This window comes from Trichechus manatus, unplaced genomic scaffold, assembly GCF_000243295.1.
Source record: "Trichechus manatus latirostris isolate Lorelei unplaced genomic scaffold, TriManLat1.0 scaffold00115, whole genome shotgun sequence".
NCBI lineage: Eukaryota > Metazoa > Chordata > Mammalia > Sirenia > Trichechidae > Trichechus > Trichechus manatus.
Window position 1 is genome coordinate 8323419 of NW_004444051.1, and position 25435 is coordinate 8348853.

A 25435-nucleotide genomic window follows, 5' to 3' on the forward strand; every position below is an offset into this window, starting at 1 on the left:
GGTAGAATTGTCATTTTCACAATGTTGAATCTGCCTATCCATGAGCATGGTATGTTTTTCAACTTATATAGATCCCTTTGGGTTTCATGCAGTAGTGTTTTTAAGCTTTATGTTCTTAAGGGCATTATAACATTGGACCTGGGGTCCCTGCACTGAGAAGCTCCTCAACCAGGGAAGCTTGATGACAAGAACCTTCCCTTAGAGCCGACAGAGAGAAAAAGCCTTCCTCTGGAGCTGGCACCTTGAATTCTGACTTCTAGCCTCCTAAATTGTGAGAGAATAGATTTCTCTTTGTTAAAGCCATCCATTTGTGGTATTTCTGTTATAGCAGCACTAGATAACTAAGACGGAATTTGGTACCAGAAGTGGGGTGCTGCTCTGATAACTAAAATGTGGAAGTGGTTTTGAAACTGTGAATAGATAGAGGACTCAGAAGTAAATGAGGAGAGCTGTTACACTGGAGATGGCATAGACAGTGAGAAAAAACGGCAGCAGCAGAACGAGGAGACCAGCACTAAACAACCACTGAGCCCACCTACAAAGCGAGAGAGCTGAGTGCCTTTATGCAGGGGGCTTCCTAGTGGAGTGAGGTGTCTCCAGGCACTTATCAGTGGAGCTAGGCTTACTGACCTACAGAGCAAGAAAGCTGAGTGTCTTCCTGCCGCAGTTTACTGGCTAAGTGAGGTGCCTCTAGGCACTTAATGGTGGAGCTAAAGAGCTTTGAAACACTTGCCCCAGGAGGGCAGATTCGGGTGGTGAGTCCCGAGGGGCTGAAGGGCCAAGGAACCAGGAAGCAGAAGCTGAAGAGACAAGGAACACAGGAAGTAGAGCTTCCTCAGTCTCAAAGGGTGGAGTCATCACTCAGATGGACTAGGAGAATGGGGCCATGCACAGTTGAGGGAGCAGAGTTGCCATTCCAGTGGGTCTGAAAGGCAGAGCTGAAGCCCAGGGCCAAGAGGTCTCCAAACAGAATAGAGACAGTGTGGCCAACACCCAGAGTCTGGAAGACAGGGTTATTGTGTAAATGGTCTCAAAGAACAGAGGATTATTTTCAAGCCTTGAGAGCTAATGTAATGTGTTCTGACTTGCTTGGTGCCTGTTATACCTTCTTTCCTTCTAATTTCTCCCATTTGTAATGGAAATGTCTAGCTTGTGTCTGTTCCACCATTGTATTTTGGAAGCAGATAACTTGTATTCTGGATTTCACAAATGAAGAGGAATTTTTGGATTTTGGACTTGGAGTCGAATGAAGACTTTTGCCATGATATGATGGGGTGAATATGTTTCACATGTGGCAAGGACATGAATTTTTGGGGGCCGAAGGGTGGAATGTCATGGATTGAATTGTGTCCCTAGAAAATATATGTCAACTTGGCTAGGCCATGATTCCCAGGATTGTATAATTATCCACCATTTTGTCATCTGATGTGATTTTCCTATGTGTTGTAAATCCTACCTCTATGATATTAATGAGGCAGGATTAGAGACAGTTTTGTTAATGAGGCAGGACTCAACCTACAAGATTAGATTTTGTCTTAAGCCAATCTCTTTTGAGATGCCAAAGAGAGAAACAAGCAGAGAGACAGGGGAACCTCATACCACCAAGAAACAAGAGCCAGAAGAATAGTGCATCCTTTGGACCTGGGGTCCCTGCACTGAGAAGCTCCTCAACCAGGGAAGCTTGATGACAAGAACCTTCCCTTACAGCCGACAGAGAGAGAAAACCTTCCCCTGGAGCTGGCACCTTGAATTCAGACTTTTAGCCTCCTAAACTGTGAGAGAATAGATTTCTCTTTGTTAAAGTCAATTTGTGGTATTTCTGTTATAGAAGCACTAGGTAACTAAGGTAAAAATTATTTCTTTCTTCTAAATTGAACTCAGTGAGCCTTGGTGTTACAATAGGTAAGCACTCTGTTGCTAACCTAAAGGTTGGTAGTTCAAACTCACTCACAGGCTCCGCTGGAGAAAGACCTGGCAATATGCTCCCATAAATATTACAGCCTAGAATACCCTATTAAGCAGTTCTACTCTGTCACATCAGTTCACTATGAATGGGGACCGATTCCGTGGTAACTAATAACAACAACAAATTGAACCCATAATGATACAGAGGAATTTCTTTCATAAGGTATGGAAAATGTTATCTTGGAGGCATAATACCTTAAATCATGCTCATTCATGCAATACCTTCTTTTGAATTTCTCCAATTATTACTATAACCAGATTATTGCAGGGAAGTGACCTAATTGGAGGTAAAAACTGATTATCGATAATGGAATGTATCTTAGTCATCTAGTGCTGCTATAACAGAAACACCACAAGTGGATGGTTTTAACGAAGAGAAGTCTATTTCCTCACAGTTAATGTAGGCTAAAATCCAAATTCAGAACATCAGCTTCAGGGGAAGGCTTTTTCTGTCTGTCAGCCTTCTTCTCTTCCCTGTTGCCCTGGACTAGGAGCTTCTCTGCGCAGGGACCCCGGTCCAAAGGACGCGCTCTGCTCCCGGCACTGCTTTCTTGATAATATGAGGTCCCCCTGTCTTACAGCTCACTTCTGTCTTTTATATCTCAAGAGATTGCCTCAGGACACAATCAAGTCTTGTAGATCAGGTCCTGCCTTACTAACACAACTGCCACCCATCCTCCCTCATTGACATCATAGAGGCAGTTTTACAATATACATGAAAATCACAAGGTACCAGGAATCATGGCCTAGCCAAATTGGTACACACATTTTTGGGGGGACATAATTCAAACCATGACAGAACGTAAACCAGTAGAAGCTGCAGGATATAGCAACTGAGAACTCTTAACACTTTCTCAAGATCCTAAAGAAGAAATTTTAAGATCAGCCTTATTTCACTCAATGCTGATAACGTTGAGTTCCTCATCACTAAAACAATGTGTATATTTTAAAAAATTCTTTGCTGATTATTAACTTCAGTTCATGTCGAGAAGTTGTCTGGGTTATCAATTGCGCATAATAATGAGCTGCTAACTCCTAGGTGTTTTTAGAAATAAGAAGAGAGTAATGGGAAGAGTTAATAATGAAAGGAACTTTGTGAAAGCATGACTAGAAGGAGGGGTGCTGACTGGTCCTTAAAGAGTGAGGATATTTTCAGACACAGAGGCTAAGAATTGTAGAAGCTAACTATAGCCTCAATAATGGTGTATTTCAAAACCTCCCAAACCTCATTGGCATAAAACAACAATCATTTATTCTCATAGTTCTGTGGGACATCTAGGCGACTATGCAACCTGTGTCTCTAATCTGTCTTAGGATATATTCTTCCCATGGCAATTTCCACGATCCAAGAGGACAAGCAAAAACATACAGTGCTTCTTAAGGCCTACGCTCTGAATGGTTCCACATTACTTTCAAAAGCAAGTTATATGTCCAAGGCAAAGTCAAGAAATAGGAAAGTACCCTCTGCCTGTGATAGGGACACGCAAGGATGTAGTTGCAGGGAAGGGCAGAGTATTTGGGACAGTCATTCTGTTAACCAGAGGAGTCATCTAAGGGAAGAATCAAAATGAAAGAAACTCCAATGCAGTGCTCACTGGATCCTCTTTTCCTGGGTGGAATTGGCATCTGTTGTCTTCTCTTGTTCCCTTTTGTTTATAATGACCCCATGAATTACCCCTTTATTAGCACTGATGAGAAGGAATACACCACGTGTGCACTGGTCCAACAGTTACATTGAGGAACTTCCCTGCTATTTCCCACTATGCCTACCTGAATGTCCCTGATGTGAAGAACGCAGTGGAGAGAATTTTGTCTCTGATAGAGTGAATATTGATATGTGCTTTCTTCCAGGATTGTTCTCCAGGCTGTTCTCTTCCCATTGAGGCTATGGTCAAATCCCTACCACTTTGGGCCATTTTAGTCTTTCATTTATGCCAGTACTGGAATTTTTATATCATGTTGACAAACACATCCAACATACATCAACTCTGTACTTCAAGCTAACCTCAGAGAAGTGTCTACAAAGAAAGCTCATTCTGTTCTTCTGCTTGAATATTTCATTATGTAATATTGTGTGTCTTCCATGCTCACAAAATCAGAGGCTTGAGCCCAAGGATCCTCATGTGAGTAACACAACGTTGTCAGCTTGAATTCTGATTGATCTCAGTGTGACTTGTTGCTTATTGAGGAAGGGTGGTATTGTTCATGATCAACTTGGTATTAATAGAATGTCATTATTATGGGACTTATGCAAAATTTTTTATATCCAATCCATTTAATATTTGCTGAACAATGCACTATGCTAGTAGCATAATCAATAAAGTGTTAACAAAACAAATTCTGCTTTCAACAAACCTGTCACAGAGAGAACTTTAAAACAGATGAAGAAAATCATTATTAACAAGATACAAAGTCTCTGTTGGGATTCACAATAAAATGGGTAGATATATTTTTTAAAATCATATTCAAGTATCATATACATAAAAGCCTATGTATACTTAGGTGCCATAGAATCAATTCCAACTCATAGCAACCCTATATGTTAGAGTAGAACTGACCCATAGAGTTTTCTAGGCTGTAATCTTTATGGGAGCAGATTGCCAGGTCTTTCCCCCATGGAGTTGCGGAGTGGGTTCAAACCACCAATTTTTGGTTAGCAATTGAGTGCTTAGCTATCGTGCCACTAGGGCTCCTTGTACATGTATGTATAGCTCTCTGAAATTTCATAAAATAATCGTATACTCTGATTGGCTTAGATGATCCTTTCAATTCCTTCTAGACGTGTGTCACAAAAATGGTAAAGAGTGCATCAGCACGCTATGGTCTGTTAGTGACAATTCACAAGGCTATCAAATCACTGTTACACTCGCCTTTTGTACTCAGAAAGTAACTTTCTCATATTGATGGCAATCTTTTTTTTTTAAAGCAAAAAGAAAGTTTTATTCAGCATATATTTTAAAAGGCAAAGGTGGGAAACGGACAGCAATGCTGCCAGAGCCATGTCTGCCTGAGTCCAATGAAATATCACAGAACAGACAAAAGTGGGAAAATGGGCAAGAATGCTGCTACAGCTATGTCTGTCCAAGTCCAAAGAACACTACAGAATAGGCAAGAATGGTAAAACGGACAAGCATGCTGCCACAGCCATGTCCCTGATAGCAGTCTTTTGAAAAATAAGTGTTAAAGCCCAACAGAGAGCTGACCTCTTAGTGGTCAGAGTCTTGGGAGCAAGCAGTGTCCTGATGCAAGCAGGCTGGAAGTACTGAGGTCAGAAGGCCCTAGGAAGGAGTGGATACGGGTCTTCTCAAAGAAGGAGGATGAGGGCCTGAAGCAAGCAATGAAATCTGAATCCCCAAGCCACAGAATCAGGGGACAGAAGTGCCAGAGAAGCAGTAAGTCAGGGTTGAGAGATAGACTTCCTGAGGATGACATTAGAACAATTTGCGTCTGGTCTGAGGTCTACAGGGCAATAAGAGTCCAGGTCTCTTGTCTTCTCAGCATGGGAAGCTCTACCATCTGGTTCCACCTTGCCTTTCCATTGATACCCCACCCTCAGAGGCCAAGACTGAGGATAGGAAGGTAGAGTATGAATGGAAAGACAAGGTAGAACCAGGTGGTAGAGCTTCCCATGCTGAGAAGACAAGAGACTTGGACTCCCATTGCTCTCCTGGTATTTCTGCACCAAGTCACACAAAGTTGATGGCCTTGGTTTACTCATCTGTAAAATGAAAAGATTGGGCCAGGTGATAGCTAAATCCTTTCCATTGCTTGGATTCTACACAGAAAGGGAGATTTCCTTTTCTCTGAGACTAAAATTCAACTTGCATTTTCTTCAATATAATTTTAACTTAGAGATTGAATTGCTAATCTATTAATGGGTTCAAAAAAGAGTTCTTAATTTTATTGTGCTTTAGGTGAAAGTTTACAGTGCAAATTAGTTTCTCATTCAAAAATTCATACACAACTTGTTTTGTGACATTGGTTGCAACCCCTGCATTGTATCATTACTCTCCCCCCTTCCCTTTCCACCTCAAGTTCCCCGTGTCCATTTGTCCAGTTTTCCTGTCCCTTCTTGCCTTCTTGTCTTTGCTTTTGGGCAGGCATTGCCCATTTGGTCTCATATACTTGATTGAACTAAGAAGCACGTACCTCACTTGTGCTATTGTTTGTTTTATAGGCCTGTCTAATCTTTGGCTGAAAGGTGGACTTCAGGAGTGGCTGCAGTTCTGAGTTAGCAAGTTGTCCGAGAGCCATAGACTTGGGGGCTTCTCCAGTCTCTGTCAGAGCAGTAGGTCTGGTCTTTTTTTGTTTGTTTTTTGTGAATTTGCACTTTGTTCTACATTTTTCTCCTGCTCTGTCCAGGATCCTCTATTGTGATTCCTATCAGAGAGGCTGGTGGTGGTAGTTGGGCACCATCTAATTCTTCTGGTCTCTGGCTAGTGGAGGCTGTGGTTTTTGTGATCCATTAGTCCTTTGGACTAATATTTCCTGTGTCTTTGTCTTTCTTCATTCCCTTTTCTTTGGGATGGGACCAACAGGTGTATCTTAGATGGCTACTAGAAAGCTTTTAAGATCCTAGATGCTACTCATCAAAGTAAGATGTAGAACATTTTCTTTGTGAACTATTGTCTTAGTTATCTAGTGCTGCTATAACAGAAATATCACAACTGAATGGTTTTAACAAAGAGACATTTATTCTCTCACAGCTTAGGGGACTAGAAGTCCAAATTCAGGGTGCCATCTCTAGGAGAAGATTTTCTTTCTCTGTCAGTTCTGGGGTGTGATGGTTAAGCTTGTGTGTCAACTTGGCTGGGCCATGATTCTCAGTGTTTTAATGTAATCACTCCCATGATAGAATATACTGTGAGTAGCCAATCAGATGAAAGGGAGTCTCCTTGGAGGTGTGGCCCGCATCTGTATATAAGCAGACTTTCTGGCTTTTTGCTCTCTCTGGATCCTGCGGCTGCTTCCTGTTGTCTCATCTCCCATTCTTGGGACTTGAGCTGTCAGCTTATCTGCTGAACCTGGGATTCGTCGATCTGCACAGCCTGTGATCGGGAGCCCTGCTCTCCGACCTGCTGATCTTGGGCTTGCCAGCTTCTGCAGCTGTGTGACTTGGGAGAGGCCTCTACCCTGATCCACAGACTTGGGACGTTCTAGCCTCTACAATCACGTGAGCTGTTTCTTGATATAATCTCTCTCTATATATATATTTATACACTTCACTGGTTTTCTTCTCTAGAGAACCCAGCCTAAGACATGGGGGAAGGTCCTTGTTATCAATCTTCCCCTGGCCTAGGTGCTTCTCAGCTCAGGAACCCTGTGTCCAAAGGATGCGCTCTGCTCCAGACACTGCTTTCTTGGTAATATGAGGTCCCCATGTCTCTCTACTCACTTCTGTCTTTTATATCTCAAAAGAGATTGACTCAAGGTACAATCTAATCTTGAAGATTGAGTCCTGCCTCATTAATATAACTGCCTCTAATCCTGTCTCATTAACATCATAGAGATAGGATTTACAACACATAGGAAAATCACATCAGATGACAAAATGGTGGACAATCACACAGTCTTGGGAATCATGGCCTAGCCAAGTGGACCCACATTTTTTGGGGGATACAGTTCAATCCATAACATCCACACTTTGGCCTGCAAAAATTCATGTCCTTGCCACACATAAAACACATTCACCACATCATGCTGTTGTTAGGTGCCATTGAGTAGGTTCCAACTCATAGTGACTCTATGTACAACAGAACGAAACACTGCGCGGTCCTGTGCCATCCTCATGATCGTCTTTATGCTTGAGCCCATGGTTGCAGCCACTGTGTCAATCCATCTCGTTGAGAGTCTTCCTCTTTTTTGCTCACCCTCTACTTTACCAAGTATGATGTCCTTCTCCAGGCACTGATCCTCCTGATAACATGTCCAAAGTAAGTGAGATGAAGTCTCATCATCCTTGCTTCTAAGGAGCATTCTGGCTGTACTTCTTCTAAGACAGATTTCTTTGTTCTTTTGGCAGCCCATGGTATATTCAATATTCTTCACCAGCACCGTAATTCAAATGAGTCAATTCTTCTTCTGTCTTCCTTATTCATTGCCTAGCTTTCACATGTATATGAGGTGATTGAAAATATCATGTTTTGTGTCAGGCACACCTTAGTCCTTAAAGTGACATCTTTGCTTTTTAATACTTTAAATGAGTTGTTTGATTTCTTGACTGCTGGGTGTTGATTGTGGTTCCAAGTAAAATGAAATCCTTGACAACTTCAATCATATCATAACAAAAGTCTTAATTCAACTCCAAGTCCAAAATCCAAAAATTCCTCTTCATCTGTGAAATCTAGAATACAAGTTATCTGCTTCAAAAGTACAGTGGTGGAACAGGAAGGCACAAGCAAGACATTTCCATTACAAATGGAAAAAATTGGAGGGAAAGAAGGAATAATAAGCACCAAGCAAGTCAGCAGAACGCATTACATTAGCTCTCACGACTTGAAAATTATCCTGTGTTCTCTGAGACCATTTAGGCCCTGCTCTACAGACTCTGGATGTTGGCCACATTCTCTGGATTCAGGGTGGAGGCCCCTCTACCCTGGGGTTCAGCTCTGCCTTCCATACCCACTGGAATGGCAACTCTGCTCCCTTAGATTTGGATGGCCCCATTCTCCTAGTCCATCTGAGTGGTGACTCTACCCCTTCAGCCCCGGCAGGTCCCGTTCTTCAGCCCTTTGGGCATGGCAGCCCCACCCCCTCAGCTTTGTGCAGCAGATCTGACCCCATCCCATTGGCACTTGTGAAAGGCAGCCCCACACTCCAGAACCGAGCTAGTGAGACTGTGGCCCCACCCTTAGAAACTGCAGAGCCCCTGGCTCCACCCTTTGAAACCCGAGAGATTGTGGCTATACCCTTTGAAACTGACGCAGTTTTGCTTCCTGTGCTCCTTGTCTCATTAGCTTCTGCTTCCTGGTTCCTTCACTCTTCGGCTCCTCAGGCCTCACCTCCCGTGTCTGCCCTGCTTGGGTAAGTGTTCCAAAGCTCTTTAGCTCCACCAGTAAGTGCCTGGAGGCACCCCACTCCGTCAGGTCATTGGTCACCAAGTGTGTGGTGCAGACTCTCATCTACAGTCCTAGGCTGGCAGGGCTGCATAGGGGTGATAGGAGCAGGCACAGGTATCTGGCTGCAGTAGGGGGCTATGTGCTGAGCAAGGTGGGGGGCTGATGGCTGCCCCTGAGTGCCTGGATGGAAGGCGAGTCCCTGTCCCCTAGAGGGCATAGGTGGGTGGATTTTGCAGCTGGACTTTGGGCACCCAATGCTATTGGCTGCAAGGACTGGGAACCAAAAACAACCAAACTCGTTGCTGTGGAGTCGATTCGTAGCGACCCTATAGGACAGAGTAGAACTGCCCAGTAGAGTTTCCAAGGAGCACCTTGTGGATTCAAACTGTCAACCTTTTGGTTAACAGCTGTAGCTCTTAACCACTATGCCACTAGGGTTTCCCAAGGTCTTGGAGGCACCACTTATTCTCAGACCCCTGTTGTGGGTGGTTAAATGGAATGGGTGAAACCACCAGCCCTCAGGCCCTTGACATGGGTGGGTGAGGACCCTGCATAATGGACAGGGCAGGGTCAAATGTCACGAATCTGCAATTCCTCCTTGGCTGCTGCAGTTGAATACAGGCTTCAGGTATATACCCTGTTGTTCTACGCTAATGAGGGTCTAAGCTGTAGACTCCACCCACACAGATCTAGGCAGGGGTGAAGGGTGTTAGAAGTCCTTGGTCCCTTATGCCAGTGCCTAGGCAAAAGGGCAGTGCCTGCCCTGAGTTTCCTGCGTAGGCGACTTGGTGACTTGGTGGCTTTCTTTTTTTTTTTTTCCGTAAAGCCAAGAGACTGGTCTCAGCACAATAGCTTAGGGGGCCTGGCAATTGTTGAATACTGCAGACTGGTGTAACCAGCGGAACAGGGAGGGGGTTGGGTGAGGGGAAAGTGGCACTTCTTCACTGCAAAAGTCCCAGAAGGGGAGGGGTTATTTTGATCCCGCTTGGTAGGTTAGACACACTTAAACTTTCACAGATCCAGCACTGCTTCCCCCTGGCTCCAGAGGCTTGTTCAGACTCTCTGCTGCCCAGTCTCTCCTGACTTGGTGAAACCCCTCCCAAGCACTACTGCTCACTTCAGCCCATGTGCACTGACCAACCCAGCCCTCAGGGTGCTGGCTACCTCAAGACTGGCAATTCTTTGCTGCTTCTGAACTGTCTCTCCCTCCCCTTGCCGTGCAGTCTGACTCCTCAACTTTATCTTTGATGATCAGGGCTCCTAGATGGTCATATATAATGGATTCACTAGTTTTCTTGGGTCTTTGTTGTAAGATGGGAGACAGGAAGCATCTGATTATTCCATCATCTTGGCCCCATCTCTCTCATTTCTCTCTTTGATATCTTAAAAGAGATTGACTCAATATACAACCTAATATTGTAGATCTAGTCCTGCCTCATTAGTATAACTTCCTCTAATCCTGCCTCACTAACATCATAGAGGTAGGATTTACAGCACATAGGTAAATCACATCAGATGACAAAATGGTGGACAATCACACAACACTGGGAATCATGGCCTAGCCAAGATGACATACATTTTTGGGGGAGACACAATTCAATCCATAACAACTTTGTTATGCCGGTTGACTTAGATGTCCCCCAAGACCATGGTCCCTAGCCCTCAGCCCCACTAACTTGGTCCCTCAAGGTCTCTGGATGTGTCTAGGAAGCTTCTATGACTTTGCCTTGGTCAAGTTGTGCTGATATTCCCTGTATTGTGTGTTGTCTTTACCTTCACCAAAGTTAACACTATCTAGTTAGTGATTTCCCCTCCTCATCCTTCCCCTCCCTAGTAACCATCAAACATTGTTTTTTTTTCTGTGTGTAAAGCTTTTCTGGGGTTTTTATAATACAGTGCAATATTTGTCCTTCTGTAATTGACTTATTTTACTCAGCATAATGCCTTATGGAATCATCCATGTTGTGAGATGTTTTGCGAATTCATCACCGTTCTTTATCATTGCATAGTACTCCATTGTGTGTATGTACCATAATTCGTTTATCCATTCATTTGTTGATGGGAATTTAGGTTAATTCCATCTTTTGCTACTGTGAATAATGCTGCAATGAATATGGCTGTGTATATGTCTATTCTTGTGACAGCTCTTATTTCTCTAGGATATATTTCTAGGAGTGGGATTGCTGGATTGTATGGTATTTATATTTCTAGCTTTTTAAGGAGGTGCCATATCATTTTCCATAGTGGTTGTACCATTTTACATTTCCACCAGCAGTGCATAAGAGTTCCAATCTCCCCACAACCTCTCCAACATTTGCTATTTTCTGTTTTTTTATTAGTGCCATTAACGTTGGGGTGAGATGGTATCTGTCATGGTTTGAATTATGTCCCCCCAAAAATGTATGTATCAATTTGGCTAGGCCGTGATTCCTGGTACTATGTGATTTTCCTGTATGTTGTAAACCTGCCTCTATGATGTTAATGAGGGAGTATGGGTGGCAGTTGTGTTAGTAAGGCAGGACCTGATCTACAAGACTGGACTGTGTCCTGAGGCAATCTCTTGAGATATAAAAGACAGAAGTGAGCAGTGAGACAGGGGGACCTCATATCATCAAGAAAGCAGTGCTGGGAGCAGAGCGCGTCCTTTGGACCGGGGTCCCTGTGCAGAGAAGCTCCTAGTCTGGGGGAACACTGATGAGAAGGCCGACAGAGAGAGAAAGACTTCCCCTGGAGCTGATGCCCTGAATTTGGACTTTTAGCCTACTTTGACTGTAAGGAAATAAACTTCTCTTCGTTAAAACCATCCACTTGTGGTATTTCTGTTATGGCAGCACTAGATGACTAAGACAGTATCTCATTGTAGTTTTGATTTGCATTTCTCTAATGGCTAATGATCACGAGCATTTCCTCATGTGTCTGTTAGCTGTCTGAATGTCTTCTTTGGTGAAGTGTCTGTTCATGTCCTTTGCCCATTTTTTAATTGGATTATTTGTCTTTTTGTTGTTGAGGTGTTGAAGTATTCTACAGATTTTAGAATTTAGACCCTTGTTGGATATGTCATAGCCAAAAAAATTTTCCCAGTCTGGAGGTTCTCTTTTTTCCTCTTTTGGTGAAGTCTTTTGCTGAGCGTAAGTGTTTAATTTTTAGGAACTCTCAGTTATCTAGTTTATCTTCAGGTGTTTGTGCATTGTTAGTTATGGTTTGTATTGTATTTATGCCATGTACTGGGCCCCTAGCATTGTCCCTAATTTTTCTTCCATGATCTTTATTGTTTTAGGTTTTATGTTTAGGTCTTTGATCCATTTTTTTTTTATATGGTGTGAGGTATGGGTCCTGTTTCATTTTTTTATGGATGGACATACAGTTTTTCCAGCACAATTTGTTAACAAGCCTGTTCCTCATTTAATGGACTTTGATCCTTCGTCAAAGATCAGCTGACCATAGGTGGGTGGATTTACATCTGAGTTCTCAATTCTGTTCCATTTGTCTATGAGTTTGTAGTTGTATCAGTAGCAGGCTGTTTTGACTACTGTGGCTGTATAGTAGGTTCTGAGATCAGGTAGTATGAGATCTCCTACTTTGTTCTTTTTCTTCAGTAATGCTTTGCTTATCCAGAGGCTTTTTCTTTTCCATATAAAGTTGATGATTCAGTTTTCCATCTCTTTAAAGAGTGCTATTGGTATTTGGATCAGGATTGCATTATATCTGCAGATTACATTATATCTGTAGATTGTATTATATCTGTAGATTGTATTATATCTGTAGAATTGACATTTTCACAATGTTGAGGGTTCAAAATTTTTTAAACTCTATAAAAGATATAGAGTGAAAAGTCTTACTCTCACCTCTCTTCATAATCTGCCCTGATATCTGTGGCCAGTCCACAGAGAAGTATTTTCTATTAATTATTATATATTCTTCCATTGTTTCTTTATGATAATACCAGCATACATGAATCCACGTTCTTACTTCTCAACTTTTTTTTTTACACAAAACATTGTAGGCTGTATTTGCTGCTATATTTTATGTCTTAGTTTTTACTACTTGAATAGCTTGGAGAGCTTTCATATCAGTACATGAGAACTTTCTTACTGAGTGATATTTGAGTCATTTCTATAGTTTTTTAATGATACTGCAGTAAAAACCTTGTCATTTGTCATTTTGCATTTCTGAAACTATTAAATTTCTGCATATAAGTTTAGTGACTCCAAGTGTATATACACAATGTGAACTTTTTATATATTGTCAAATCGTTCTCCCTCTTAGCACCTAGTCCTGTTATAACAAAAAATACCTCAAGTGGGTCGCTTTAAAGAACAAAAGTTATTATCCCATCATTTTGAGGTCTGTACCTCATCTCATAGCTGGTCCTCAAAGTGGGATTCTGTCAGCCTTGCCATTTGTAACTTGCTTCATCTGTATTATCCTTGAAAGTTTGTTGGCAGATTTTCTCCTTTCCAGAAAATTTCTCAGACTTGTCAACATAAGGAAACTCTTCACTTCCATAGGTCAAGGGGCAAGCCATTACTGTGGTCGACAAGGAATGCTCAGAGAAGTCACCTGTTTACTTTGTGTCAGTCATCTCCCAGGGGTTCTCTTCCCATCCCTGCTCATAGTGTCCTTGTGCTGGGTCAGATACAGCGCCAGCACCACTGTGGCTTTCTTGGTGCTGACTCTTGTCTTCTGCAGCTTCTGAGAATCAGGAGCCTCTGTTAACCTCTTGGGTATTGCTCCTGGGTAGGGAACCTGTTGCCTCATCCTCACAGAAGTTCAGTTCAGGTCTAAAACCCAAAAAATCCCATTGCCATAGAGTGGATTCTGACTCATAGTGACCCTATAGGACAGCGCAGAACTGCCCCATAGGGTTTCCAAGGTGGTAAATCTTTGTAGAAATAGTCTGTCACTTCTTTCTCCCACGGAGAAGCTGGTGAGTTCAAACCACCGACCTTATGGTTAGCAGCCAAGTGCTTTAACCACTGAGCCACCTGAGCTCCTACAGTTCAAGTCTAGCTGACCTAAACTTTTTCTAACACATAGATAATATGTGACATGTACAAAAGGTCATAGGAAATGTCAGCACCTGCCCTACATCCAAATAATTCCTGTAAGGGACCTAAATCCTATCAGCCATTGTGAACTTCATTTCCCTAGGTGTAAACAAGAGTGGTCACTAGCTTCTAACATCACAGTGCCATGATCACAGCTCAACTGAGGGAGACACCCACAGATCTCTCTGTTTAGGAACGCAACAGTTATACAGGATTGGATAATTGATAGGACACTTGAGACGCTCTATAGAACACTCATGTAAAACTTTAATAAGGTAAAGATCATGGTAGAGTAGGAGAAAGAAAGTATAGTGAAGATCAGAGATGGCAGAGACTTCTACACCTAGTTCCCAGGATCCTTTCCCAGGCACATGGGACATGCTTCATCCTCAGATAGTGGGCCACCAAGATACCTGGGAGATAACTCAGGAGGGCCATCGTCTCATCCAATGAGTGTCTTTTATACCTAAAAAACATCTGCAAGATCAGGCTCAATAGCAGAAACCAAGAGAACATACAAATCAGGTGTAAACCATCAATCTGTTCATTTTCTATAAACAATGTTGACAAGTTAGTACAGGTTGCCCCTTGGAAGTCTCAGACCTTAGCACAGGATTTTATTAGTCACTAGTCAGTCCATGGTTAAGAGCTCTACTGCTAACCGAAAGGTTGCCAGTTCGGATCCATCAACCACTCCTTGGAAAACCAATTGGGCAATTCTACTCTACCCTATAGGGTCACTATGAGTCAGAATCCACTCAACAACAACAGGTTTGGTTTAGTCAGTCCATGTCATTGAGGTTTTGTGAAGGGTCAGCACAACTCCAAGCATCCCCAGAGATAAGCACAGACCAGCTGAAGTGAAACTTTTGCTCACACTAGCATATTTCTTTTCTTCTCTCTGTCTCACAGATAAGCTGGCTTTCTTAAGAGACTAACATAGGTCTTTGCACACATAGTTGGAGTCATCTCTCTCACTGCTGCTGGATTTTTCATTAGTCAGGTAATGTTATATTCGGAAAAAATTATCCTTAAGGAAAAACTCAAAGACTATATGTAGTATCTATAGAGGTCACCCAGTAAGTAGTCAGACTAAAGTTATTGTTGTTCACTTCTCAGTATGTCTCAGTTCACAGCTGAAGAGTCCTGAGACAATGCTCTCATTCCCACCCTAGGCTCTGTTCATGAAGGGACATAACCACATGCTCAGGGTGTGGAGCAAGGAGAGGTGCTCAATTTTATGAGTTTATGTTTTCTGAGTTCTTATAAGATGAATATCTCAATAATCATCAAATTTTCTAACAATAATCTTGGCATTTCTCCAAAGAATATGATGGCCAACAATACTGGTTTTCCCAGAACTGAGGGATTTCCTGGGATGTGGAAATTTCAGTGCTAAAACCTTGAAAAATTCAGGCAAAATGGGACAACTTGGTCACTCTACATAAAAAAAAAAACAACAACAAACATTGCTGTTGAGTTGACTCTGACTCATAGAAACCTTATAGGACAGAATAGAACTGCTCTATAGGGTTTCTAAGGCTATAATATTTACAGAAGCAGACTGCTATATCTTTCTCCTGTGGAGCAGCTGGTGGGTTCGAACCTCACACCTTTCGGTTAAAAGATGAGCGCTTAACCACTGTGCCACCAGGGCTCCTCTACCTTACATAAGAACCCATAATATTGACAGTAAAGGAGTGAGATGCTGAGTGAATGACCGGGTGAAAGAGCAACCTGCACCTCACATTTATGCCCATGAATGGTTAGCGTTGAAACTCTTCTGATCAGTATGGTTTGCATGGTGTTTTCACATTCATTGAGCCTTTCCATACTAAAAGCTGCATCTAGTTGTCAAAATAAACAAATTCAGCTGATGGCTTGAGCATTTCCTAAGAATCTTATTCATACAGACTTTACACGAAAAAAGATGTCTATCACACATGAATATCATTCTTTATGTTTCTTGTGATTTTCCACAGCTAGTCAGGAAAAAGAATGGAGAATAACAAAGAAAGGGTCATATTTATGACTTCAAGTCCCTTCTCTTTTTTTAGAAGCTTCAGCTCCCTGCTAGTCATTGATTAACACATTGTCAGAAAATTATTATCTCAAATGGAATTTCTCCATCTGATCTTGTCTCCCCATCATTCACTCATTTATCCATTCATTCATTTAATAAATAAGTATTAATTATTAGCATGTACCAAATATTGTCAAAGGGGAATAAAATAAGCAAAGAAACATTGTTGCTCTGATGAAGCCTATATTTTGGAAAGAAACTGACAGAAGGCCAATGTATTAATAAAATTTGTGATATGTTCTGTAGTGGTGAGTGCTAAGAGAAGACTAAAATAGAAAGCAAGACTTGGACATATAAAAAGCAGAATGAAATTTCAATTATAAATAAATGGTCAATTAATACATTATTAAAAAAAAATAACATTTAAACAAGGACCTGAAAGAAGTGAGGTACTGAAGGTAATAGATATCTGGGTGAAGAGTATTCCAGCAGAGGAAATAAATAGGCAGTGCAACAGCCTTATGGCAGAAATGTGCTTGGCATATCCAGGAGCAATGAGGAAGTCAAGGGCAGCTGAAGCAGAGTTGAGGAGGGAGATCCTTTCTGAACCAGGAGGAACAAGACCTTGGTGACAGTTATTTTCCTCCTCCAGGATTCAGAGTTGGCTTGGAGAATTGTCTTCTTGCTTTTGGCTGCTATTAACATATCGAGAATGGTCTTCTTCCTCTTCTTTGGGCAAGCAGACATCCATGACTAGGCTAAAGAGCAGACATTCAACCACTTCTGAACAAACCGAGTGATACATTAGGTCCAGATGATTAGTTGTTCATTGTTTTCCTTCACAGATGTTCACTTTTCATGCCAACTTGACCGATCAGACGTTTAATTTGAATTGACTTTGTTTCTAATGTCTTCTCAGAGAACTTGGTTATTGTAATACCAAATAGTCAGTATGGAGATTTTATAGGGAAATAAAAGGCTAGTTATTAAACAATGAGCTTGTGAAAGCATAAGTGTGTCTGAATTTCTACATGTTCTCAACTCTTTCCACCAGTATCCTGGCAAAAGCTTCAGGAGCTGGAGGGCAATTTCTCACCAAAGAAAGAAAGGAAGCCAGAACCACAAGGATGAAAACTGAGAAGTATAAGGAAAGTTTTATCTAAAAATTCAGAAGAAATCGGGGAAAGAAATACAAAATTTCAGGTACACAAACTGAAGTCCTGGCAGGGTGGTCAAAGGAGACTAAGTTACCCAAATATTAAGTGGGGAGGGATATCAGGCCATTCTGAGACTGGGCATAGAGAGGATGCCTGGTTGAAACACGCCAAGTAAGAAAGAACATTAAAGATAGAATCCATGATAACAAGAGGAATCACTGTCTTATAACTAATGTGAGTTGAGCCTAGTAGACTTCAACTATTTCTGACAACTTGCTGTCTATGTTTCTTAGCTTTCAAATCATAGATTACTGCATAATACCTGTAAGGACTGAACACTTCCTGGAGTCTACCTTTTCATGGCTGCCTTCTCAATGGCTATATTGGTCTCTACCCAACATTTGCTTTGTGGATCTGTTCAGATCTCTTCCATCTTAGTAAAAGGACACTGCCGGTTTCTCTCCTATCCTCTCAAACATTTGTTCATGCTGTCATGTTCGTCTTGAATGTCCTTCCTCTGCTCCTCTGACTTGAGAATCCTACTCACGATTTAGTGTGCCTCATTCAAAGTTCCCCTCATTTGCCTACCAAGTCTTTCTAAATTGCATGCAAGATCCGTGTTGGTTTAACCCCACAGCAAATGTTCAGAGATTGTATATGGTGTGTCTGCTTTCATTGAGCTCCTGTATGGGCAGCATGGGGACCAGGAAGGGGAGCAGAAGCATTCAAGCATTAAACTGAACACTAATGAACACATACCATGGGGCAGGGCAGAGACCAATGTCAAATACAGCCTCAGGGAGCTCAGCATCTTGATTAGGCAGATGATTTTAACAAAAGTATCACAGAAATGAATGTGAAATGACAATGGTAGAAAATGAAATCAAGCAGAATACACCAGAATATGAGAGTGAATGATAATACTGTGTGTACTGTCTGAGGGGTGAAAGAGGCCACCATTACAGCTGAGATTTGAAGGACAATAGTAAATTGGTTCAGCAGGCAGATGGGGAGAACATTCCAGGAGGAGGGAATAGCACAAGTAAATGTTTGTTGGCAGGAAGGAGTAAACAAGTACAAGAGTAAACAAGTAAACAGAGTACAGAGAGTGAGGGCAGCATGTTTTGTGAGGAGGATGTAGAAGTATTTAGTGGCAAGAATATGTAGGGCACTATGTGCCCAGTGAGCACATCTGTATTTTCTTGAAAAAAAAAAGGGTAGTGTTTTAGTGGGAGGGTGTCTAATCAGGATCTAGTTTTCAAAATTTCTATGGTTGCATGAAAGGAATATATATGAATAGTAGTTGACTGTGTAGTCCAGGAGAGTGATGGCTCCCGCCATGCGAAAGTGGAGGTTACAAGAGATCGGCAGATCATTTGATTTAGACTCTGATGCTGTGTTAGTGAGTAGAAGATGTCCAGGGTTGTGTCACAATATTATGGCTCCATTCTCTATGCTACAGCTTAGCAAGTATCCTCTCCAAAACTAAAACCAAACCCATTGCACTGAGTCGATTCCTACTCATAGCGACCGTATAGGACAGAGTAGAACTGCCCCATAGGGTTTCCAAGGAGTGACTGGTGAATGAATACTGCTGACCTTTTGGTTAGCAGCCGTAGCTCCTAACCACTGCACCACCAGAGCTCCAAGTATCCTCTCAGCAAGATTCAAATGAGTCATTGGCTCTTTGTGAAGAAATGACACACATATATTTAAACACTACTATAAGAGCAGGGCATGACTAAGGAAATAAATTATATGTAAACTTCATTCATTCACTCATGAAGTCATTCTGTAAGTATTTAATGAATACCACCTATATATGAAACACTATTTGAGGCATAAGAAAAAGAAAAATTCCTGCCCTCAGGGAGCTTACACTCTAAAGGCAGAAGCTGATGATTACCAAAGAAAATGCTCAGAGAGGTAATCTAAGCAAGTCTCTCAGAGAAATTGTAATTTGAAGGATGACAAGGAAAAAGGCATTAAAAGATTTGAGGGTGAGTGGGCATTGAGGAGTTGGGCATAACTCATAGGCAGATTGCAAGTGTTAATGCCTGAGGCAGGACTGATTTCATGGGGAAACTAGAAATGTATGGAACTCTGTGAGGCAAAGGGAAAGTGATAGACTCAAGGTCATCAAGGCTTGCCCATGGCTCAGGTCATAGTAGGTCCTGAAGGACATAAACAGGACATCTTAATTTGTCTTTTTTTTTCCTAACTTCACAGAGAAGCCTTTTTTTTTTTTTAAACCAGGAAGTAACATGATCATATTTACATTTTAAACTTTCTGCCTGCTCTGTGGAAATGGTTTGAAAGAGTAAAAACAGTCAAGCAAGGTATTGGTCTATGTTATTTACCCAGGTGAAAGGTGATTGTGCTAGGAATGAAAACGATGAAAAAGAATGGTATTTGTGAAAAAGTTTGACGATACATCTAACAGAATATTCTGGTGGAATGAATGTTAAGTCCTAAGGGAAAGTACAAAATCAAAGAAGACTCCAGGTTCTTCATCAGTTTAACAAGAGCAGCCAGTTTAACAGAAATGGGAAAGGCTAGGGCAGACGTAGTTTCAAGGAGCTTCAGGAGTTCTGCTTGTGTCCATGTTAAGACTGAGATAGATATTGGTTACTCCAGCAGAGATGAAGGCATTTGAAGTGGTGAGACAACATGGCAAATCTGTGACGTACTCCCAGGTCATCCTCAAATTCCAGATAGCCAGGAGGTCATTAGAAAAAGGGAACATTATAACTAATAACTCCATAAACATCACATCCTTCTGATCAGAGCCTGAACACATGTTAGCACATGGAAAGTAGATTTTATCACTTACAAAAAGAAGCAAACAGCATATGACAGATGAGCAGTTCCCCTAGCCTCAAAAGCATTTCTGGCAGGGATGATAATTCTTCCATGCACACGCCACTTTGTGTCATGGCTGATGGACTTAAACGGGACAGTCACTTGACATGCCAGCCCCCCTTGGCTTCTGGAAACTGTCCCAATGGAGATAAGGAATTCGTCCTTGCAAGCCTTCCACCTGGCGTTTTGGGTGAGGAACACAATCTAGGCCTACCTTCTGCCCATCTCAACTGGCCAGGTAGGTCCTATTAGGGGGACTGTAAACTTATGCTTATGCTACACGTGCCCCAGTAGCATCATGGGTGAGGAGACTAAAATGTCCCCAGCTGGCCATTTTTATATCTCAGGGGTCACATGACTAGGGTCTACGTGACCCATTACATGAAGCACAATGTAATTTCCCACACTGACCACCCTAGGGTGGGGAAGTCAGACACCTTGGTGCCTTGCCCAAAATTGTATCTCTTTTACCCTGCTGACATTTAGACAAACCATTAGATTTCGGGGGGGGCAGGGCATATTGTGGTGGTTTGTTCCTGAAGCTCACAGACACTGTAATGGGGGAGGAATAGGGAAGATATGGCAACCTGGCTTGTCTGAAGGAAGGCCTCCTCACATGTAATGACCAGTTTGGAGCTCGGGGAAGAGGTCAGAGAGGGTCCACTGTCAAAGAGAAGGCATGTAAGGAAAAGGGACCACCTGGGATCACCCTAGGAGTTAGTTTATTAGATAAGAGCTTCATGAACAGAGTCCTGGTGTACACCAACATTTAGCAGTCAGGAAAAAGATGAGGATTCAGAAAAAAAAAAAAAGAAGTGACAAATAAAGGCATGAGGAAAATCAGCCCAGAGTGGTGTCTGCCAATCACGTATAACAAGGTATCAAGGAGTCATTAACTCTGTCAAGTGTTGACAGAAAAGTCCTGGTAAGTGATCATTGGATTTTCCAGCACCAAGTTTAGTGACAGCTTTGATAAGTGCTGACTTGGTCAAGTGGTGAGAGCAAAAGTCTGCTGGGAGTGGGTTCAAGAGAAAATTGGAGGTGAAGAAACAGACTGCAAGTATGCATGCATCTTCTGAAATATTTTGCTTAAAAAAGAAGCAAATCATAGGGTAGTCGTTTTCACAGAAACTCAGTGGCTTTTCTGCAAACAGTTATATTCAGAAAACTATAAAAATCTAATTTAACCAAAATATATTAAATTTCAACTCTGTGGGTAGCTCAATTCTATTAAATAGGGAAATGCTGGACTTAGGGCTCAAAAGGCAGAAAATACAGCTCATCTCCATGAAGATGATAGTAACACCGCCAGACTCCTGAAAGCGACAAGTGCTGGAACCACAGGGCATATAGTGCCTGGATCCTATGCTAATGGAACCTGGATTCAGATTGGGAAATGAGGGAAGATGTATGTGACTTTTGAGCTGGGCTCGAAGCATGAGCTTGATGTGTTTATCAGTGGAAAAAATAGAAGTAAAGTTGAAAATTAAACCACTGAACCAATAAAAACCTCCCATTTAGTACTATTAGGGATGAGATTTTGGGTAATCATTTACCTCCTGGGGATTATAAAATTGTAATAAACTGAGAGAAATTTATGGGAAAGGAAAGAGAACCCTGCACTCCTCCCTCAGGTTAGCTGGCATCTTTTCTCTTATTCTTCTGCTTCTGATGTGGGAATGGCTGTCTTTTCCCTTAGAGAGCAGCTGAATTTGCTCTTTTGTGATTGTGCGGGTGGGAAAGAGAATTCTTCTTTCCTGAGATAATTGTGAAAAGTGAAAGAGGATGCAACAGCCTCACTACCCAGGGAATGAAATGCCTCCAACAGGATAGCAGCAGAAGGAGAGTCTGAATAATCAGAAGGATCTGGAGGCCAATTGGCCATTTAAAAGTGTACTTTTAAGGGTTAATATTATGCAAATATTGGAACTAGACTGGGCAATCTGCAGTTTAAGACTCATTTTGGGTTTGTTTTGCAGAATTCATTAATTTAAAAAGTAATAAAAGCACTGATCAAAACTATGCTGAGCCAATACATGTAAATGCTGAATTTTGACAAAGGAAGATTGTCATCAGGGCTGAAAAGTCAAATTAATAAAAACAGACTTTGCCAATGAATTTATGTAGTGGGAAGATAAATTCTGCATTCCTTTGAAACAAGTTAATGGGATGAAGAGTTTGGGCCAGACAACTTTTACTTGGGAGCTATGAATGAGAGCCCTGAATGTGTCTCATAGATAAAAAATGTTGGGTGCAGAGACCAGATAGAGGTAACAGTTGAGCTACTAAGAGCTTTGGCCAGCAACTTAAGTTAAGTCTGATTGTACAGCGAGTTGGTGATTAGCAGGATAGATGTTCATCTAAACGAAACAGACAAAGAGTCTTGGTAAGAGAAAGTGATATAAGAATAACTGGCTCCATTTTTTTTTTTTTTTGGCTAGTTCTTACTCTTCTAGCCAGCTTCCAAATCAATAGATAAGGCTGTATGTTTCTACCTAGGTACTGAGTCATAGACACAAAGTCTACTTGGCAATCTCATCAAGTTGATTCCGACTCAGGGCAACCCCAAGTGTGTCAGATTAGAACTGTGCTCCATAGGGTTTTCAATGGTTGGTATTCTGAAGTACAGCACCAGACCTTTCTTTTGAGGAGCCTCTGGGTGGATGTTCAATAAAAACTTTTGCTTTTCCTCTGGAAATCTGCTTCCTTCCCTGATCATTTCTCCATCACCATTGATGGCAACACCATTCATTCATTTGCTCATGTCATAAACTTAGAAGTCTCGCATGATTCCCTGCTTTCTTTCATCTTCATATTCACCTCATTAGTAAGACTTATTGGTTCCAAAATAGACCTAAATCTGATTGTTTCCACTAGAACCAGCAGAGCTCACCAACCATCAGCTCTCACACAGTGACTGCCACAGTTTCTCCCAGAGTCTCTTGATTCCCAGTCTTGTCCCTTATGGTCATGCACTACACAGCTGCCTATGTAAATCCAATCTCCTTACTATGGTCTAAAAAAAGAAAACAAAACCCATTGCCGGTGAGTCGATTCCGACTCATAGCGACCATATAGAACAGAGTAGAACTGCCCCATAGGGTTTCTAAGGAGGAGCTGGTGGATTTGAACTGCCAACCTTTTGGTTAGCAGCTGAGATCTTAACCACTGGGCCACCAGGGCTCCTACTATGGTCTACAGGGTCCTAAGTGGGGTGGTCTCTGTTCACCACTTCTATCTTATCTCCTATTATTATCCTTTTCCCTCACTCTGCAATGGACATGCTGCACTACTTTCTACCTCGAAATACTTGGCACACTTGCTGGTTTCTTTGCCTTGAATTGTCTTTTCAACAGCTGCTTCCTTCTCATGGTTCACATTTCAGCTCAAATATAACTTACACATATGTAGTCAGACTAGATAAAGCAGTTACGCTAGACAAAGGTAGCAAGTCTTCTTTCATGATGGTAGTTACTTAGTCACTGTCCCTGTTACTCACCTGTTTTCTTTATAGCACATACAATTTTTACTTGTTTCTTTTTTATTGTTCCTCTCCTTGGATGTAACTTTCATGAGGATCCACATCTTGGCATGTTTTGCATGGCTGCATCCTGTGCCCTCCAACTTCTTTGTCCTACTTTTCTCCCGTCTCCTTCCACTGTCGGTTGTAAACTGCAGCAGAACTATTATTGCTGGTGACCAAAAAACTAGCAAGTACTTCTGTTATAATAAGTATTACCAAGATCAGTCAAATTAATAAGAACAAAGCCTTTAAACCATAGACACAAAGAAAGAGCTAAGTTAATATTCTACTCATTGATTCAACAAATATTGTCTGAATCAATGAATGAACAGTGAACTCTTAGACATTGGTATATTAGAAGGGCTTGCTCCCAATCTTGTCTCTTACAGGTCATGCACCTTGTAAGTAAAACACTTGAGAAAAAAGTTTGCCTTAAATATGCATCTTCAATACTTATGACTCATATACTTCTTTCAATTCTATCAATTTCCCTAAAGTGTGGACAAAAAAGATAATTATTTTTTTGCCTGCAGAATATATAGTTCCTTCATTTTCCCAGTTTCTCTTCAGTTACCCGACCACTCTATTTCTGCAGTGCTCATTGGTCCGGATTTCAGTTCAATTTTCAGTTCATTTCTGAAATCTGAGGTGGACTGGGGATTTCTGTGGTCTAACAGATGTGCCTTTGAATGACATAAATGAGGTGCCTTGTCTGTTAATTAGCCACTTATCAACTGTAAAGATAACACACACGGACTTTATACAATATTTCTCCTTATGTGTACTTAAAAACTATCATCAAAGAATCAGAAATATATTTGCTTTTTACAATAACAGAACAAATATTTTATAAAGAAAGAGATAAAAGCAATTTCATTTCACCAGCAGACCCTGCCTCATTTTCACTTCACTTTATATTTGCTCAGCTTTACAACCTCCTGATCATTCTCAGCTAGTAAACATTCTTCTGGTTATTTTCAGTCTCCAAATAACCTCATCTTGTAATTAACAGGTTCAGTCCAATGAAATGCAAAAAACTACAAACTTTATCTCAAGTTAAAGCTTGTAATCTCCTCAGTTTCTGCCTGGAAGAGAGGGGTTGTTTGGTTTGGCTTCTTGTCCCCTTTCTGTGTCACCTGCTTCCCTCACTCCTCTTGCTAAATGAGGCTTCTGATCCTTCTGGGCCTGGTGGCGGGAGATAGAAGAGAATCAGGGACAAGAAGTGTCTTTTTGCCTGCAACACTTCTGATCTGGCATTGTTGCTCTCTGGGCTCGATGGATTGATTCTTTTCTTGATGTCTTACACTCTTCTTAGGTTTTAGGGTCCATCCTTTAATTCTTCAATCATTTTAAGCATGTTTACATAATGTCTTTAGCAGTTTCTAGTATTTTTGGAAGTTCTCAGCAGAATAATCCTGCTGTGTAGTGAGTCTGAGAACTTACTTTTTTATTTTTTCCCATACAAAAATTTATACATGCATTGTTATGTGACCCTAATTGCACTACCCATACTGTGTTAGCACACTCCTTCTTTCCACCCCTGATTCTTCATGTCCATTCAACCAGCTCCTAACCCTCTCTGCCTTCCCATCTCACCTCCGGACAGAAGCTGCCTGTTTAGTCTCTTGCATCTGCTTGAACTAAGAGGAACACTCCTCACAAGTATTACTTTATGTCCTACAGTCCAGTCCAATCCCTGTCTGAAAACTTGGCCTTGGAAACTGTTTTAATTCTGGGCTGATAGAGAATCCAGGGGCCATGCTTTCCAGGGTTCCTCCAGTCTCAGTCAGACCATTAAG

At 41.6% G+C, this 25435-nt stretch overlaps 1 protein-coding gene and 1 pseudogene across 1 annotated transcript in view; both read left to right on the top strand.

The window, feature by feature from the left end:
- The first annotated feature begins 3532 nt into the window (after positions 1–3532).
- On the top strand, positions 3533–16881 carry LOC101360601 (probable small intestine urate exporter; annotated as a pseudogene).
- LOC101360864 (probable small intestine urate exporter) overlaps positions 8954–25435 on the top strand; it is a 52834-nt gene continuing 36352 nt past the window's right edge. Inside the window, exon 1 of the mRNA XM_004384039.2 lies at positions 8954–8988. The gene's annotated coding sequence lies outside the window, so the exon portion shown is untranslated. The remainder of the gene's footprint in view (positions 8989–25435) is intronic.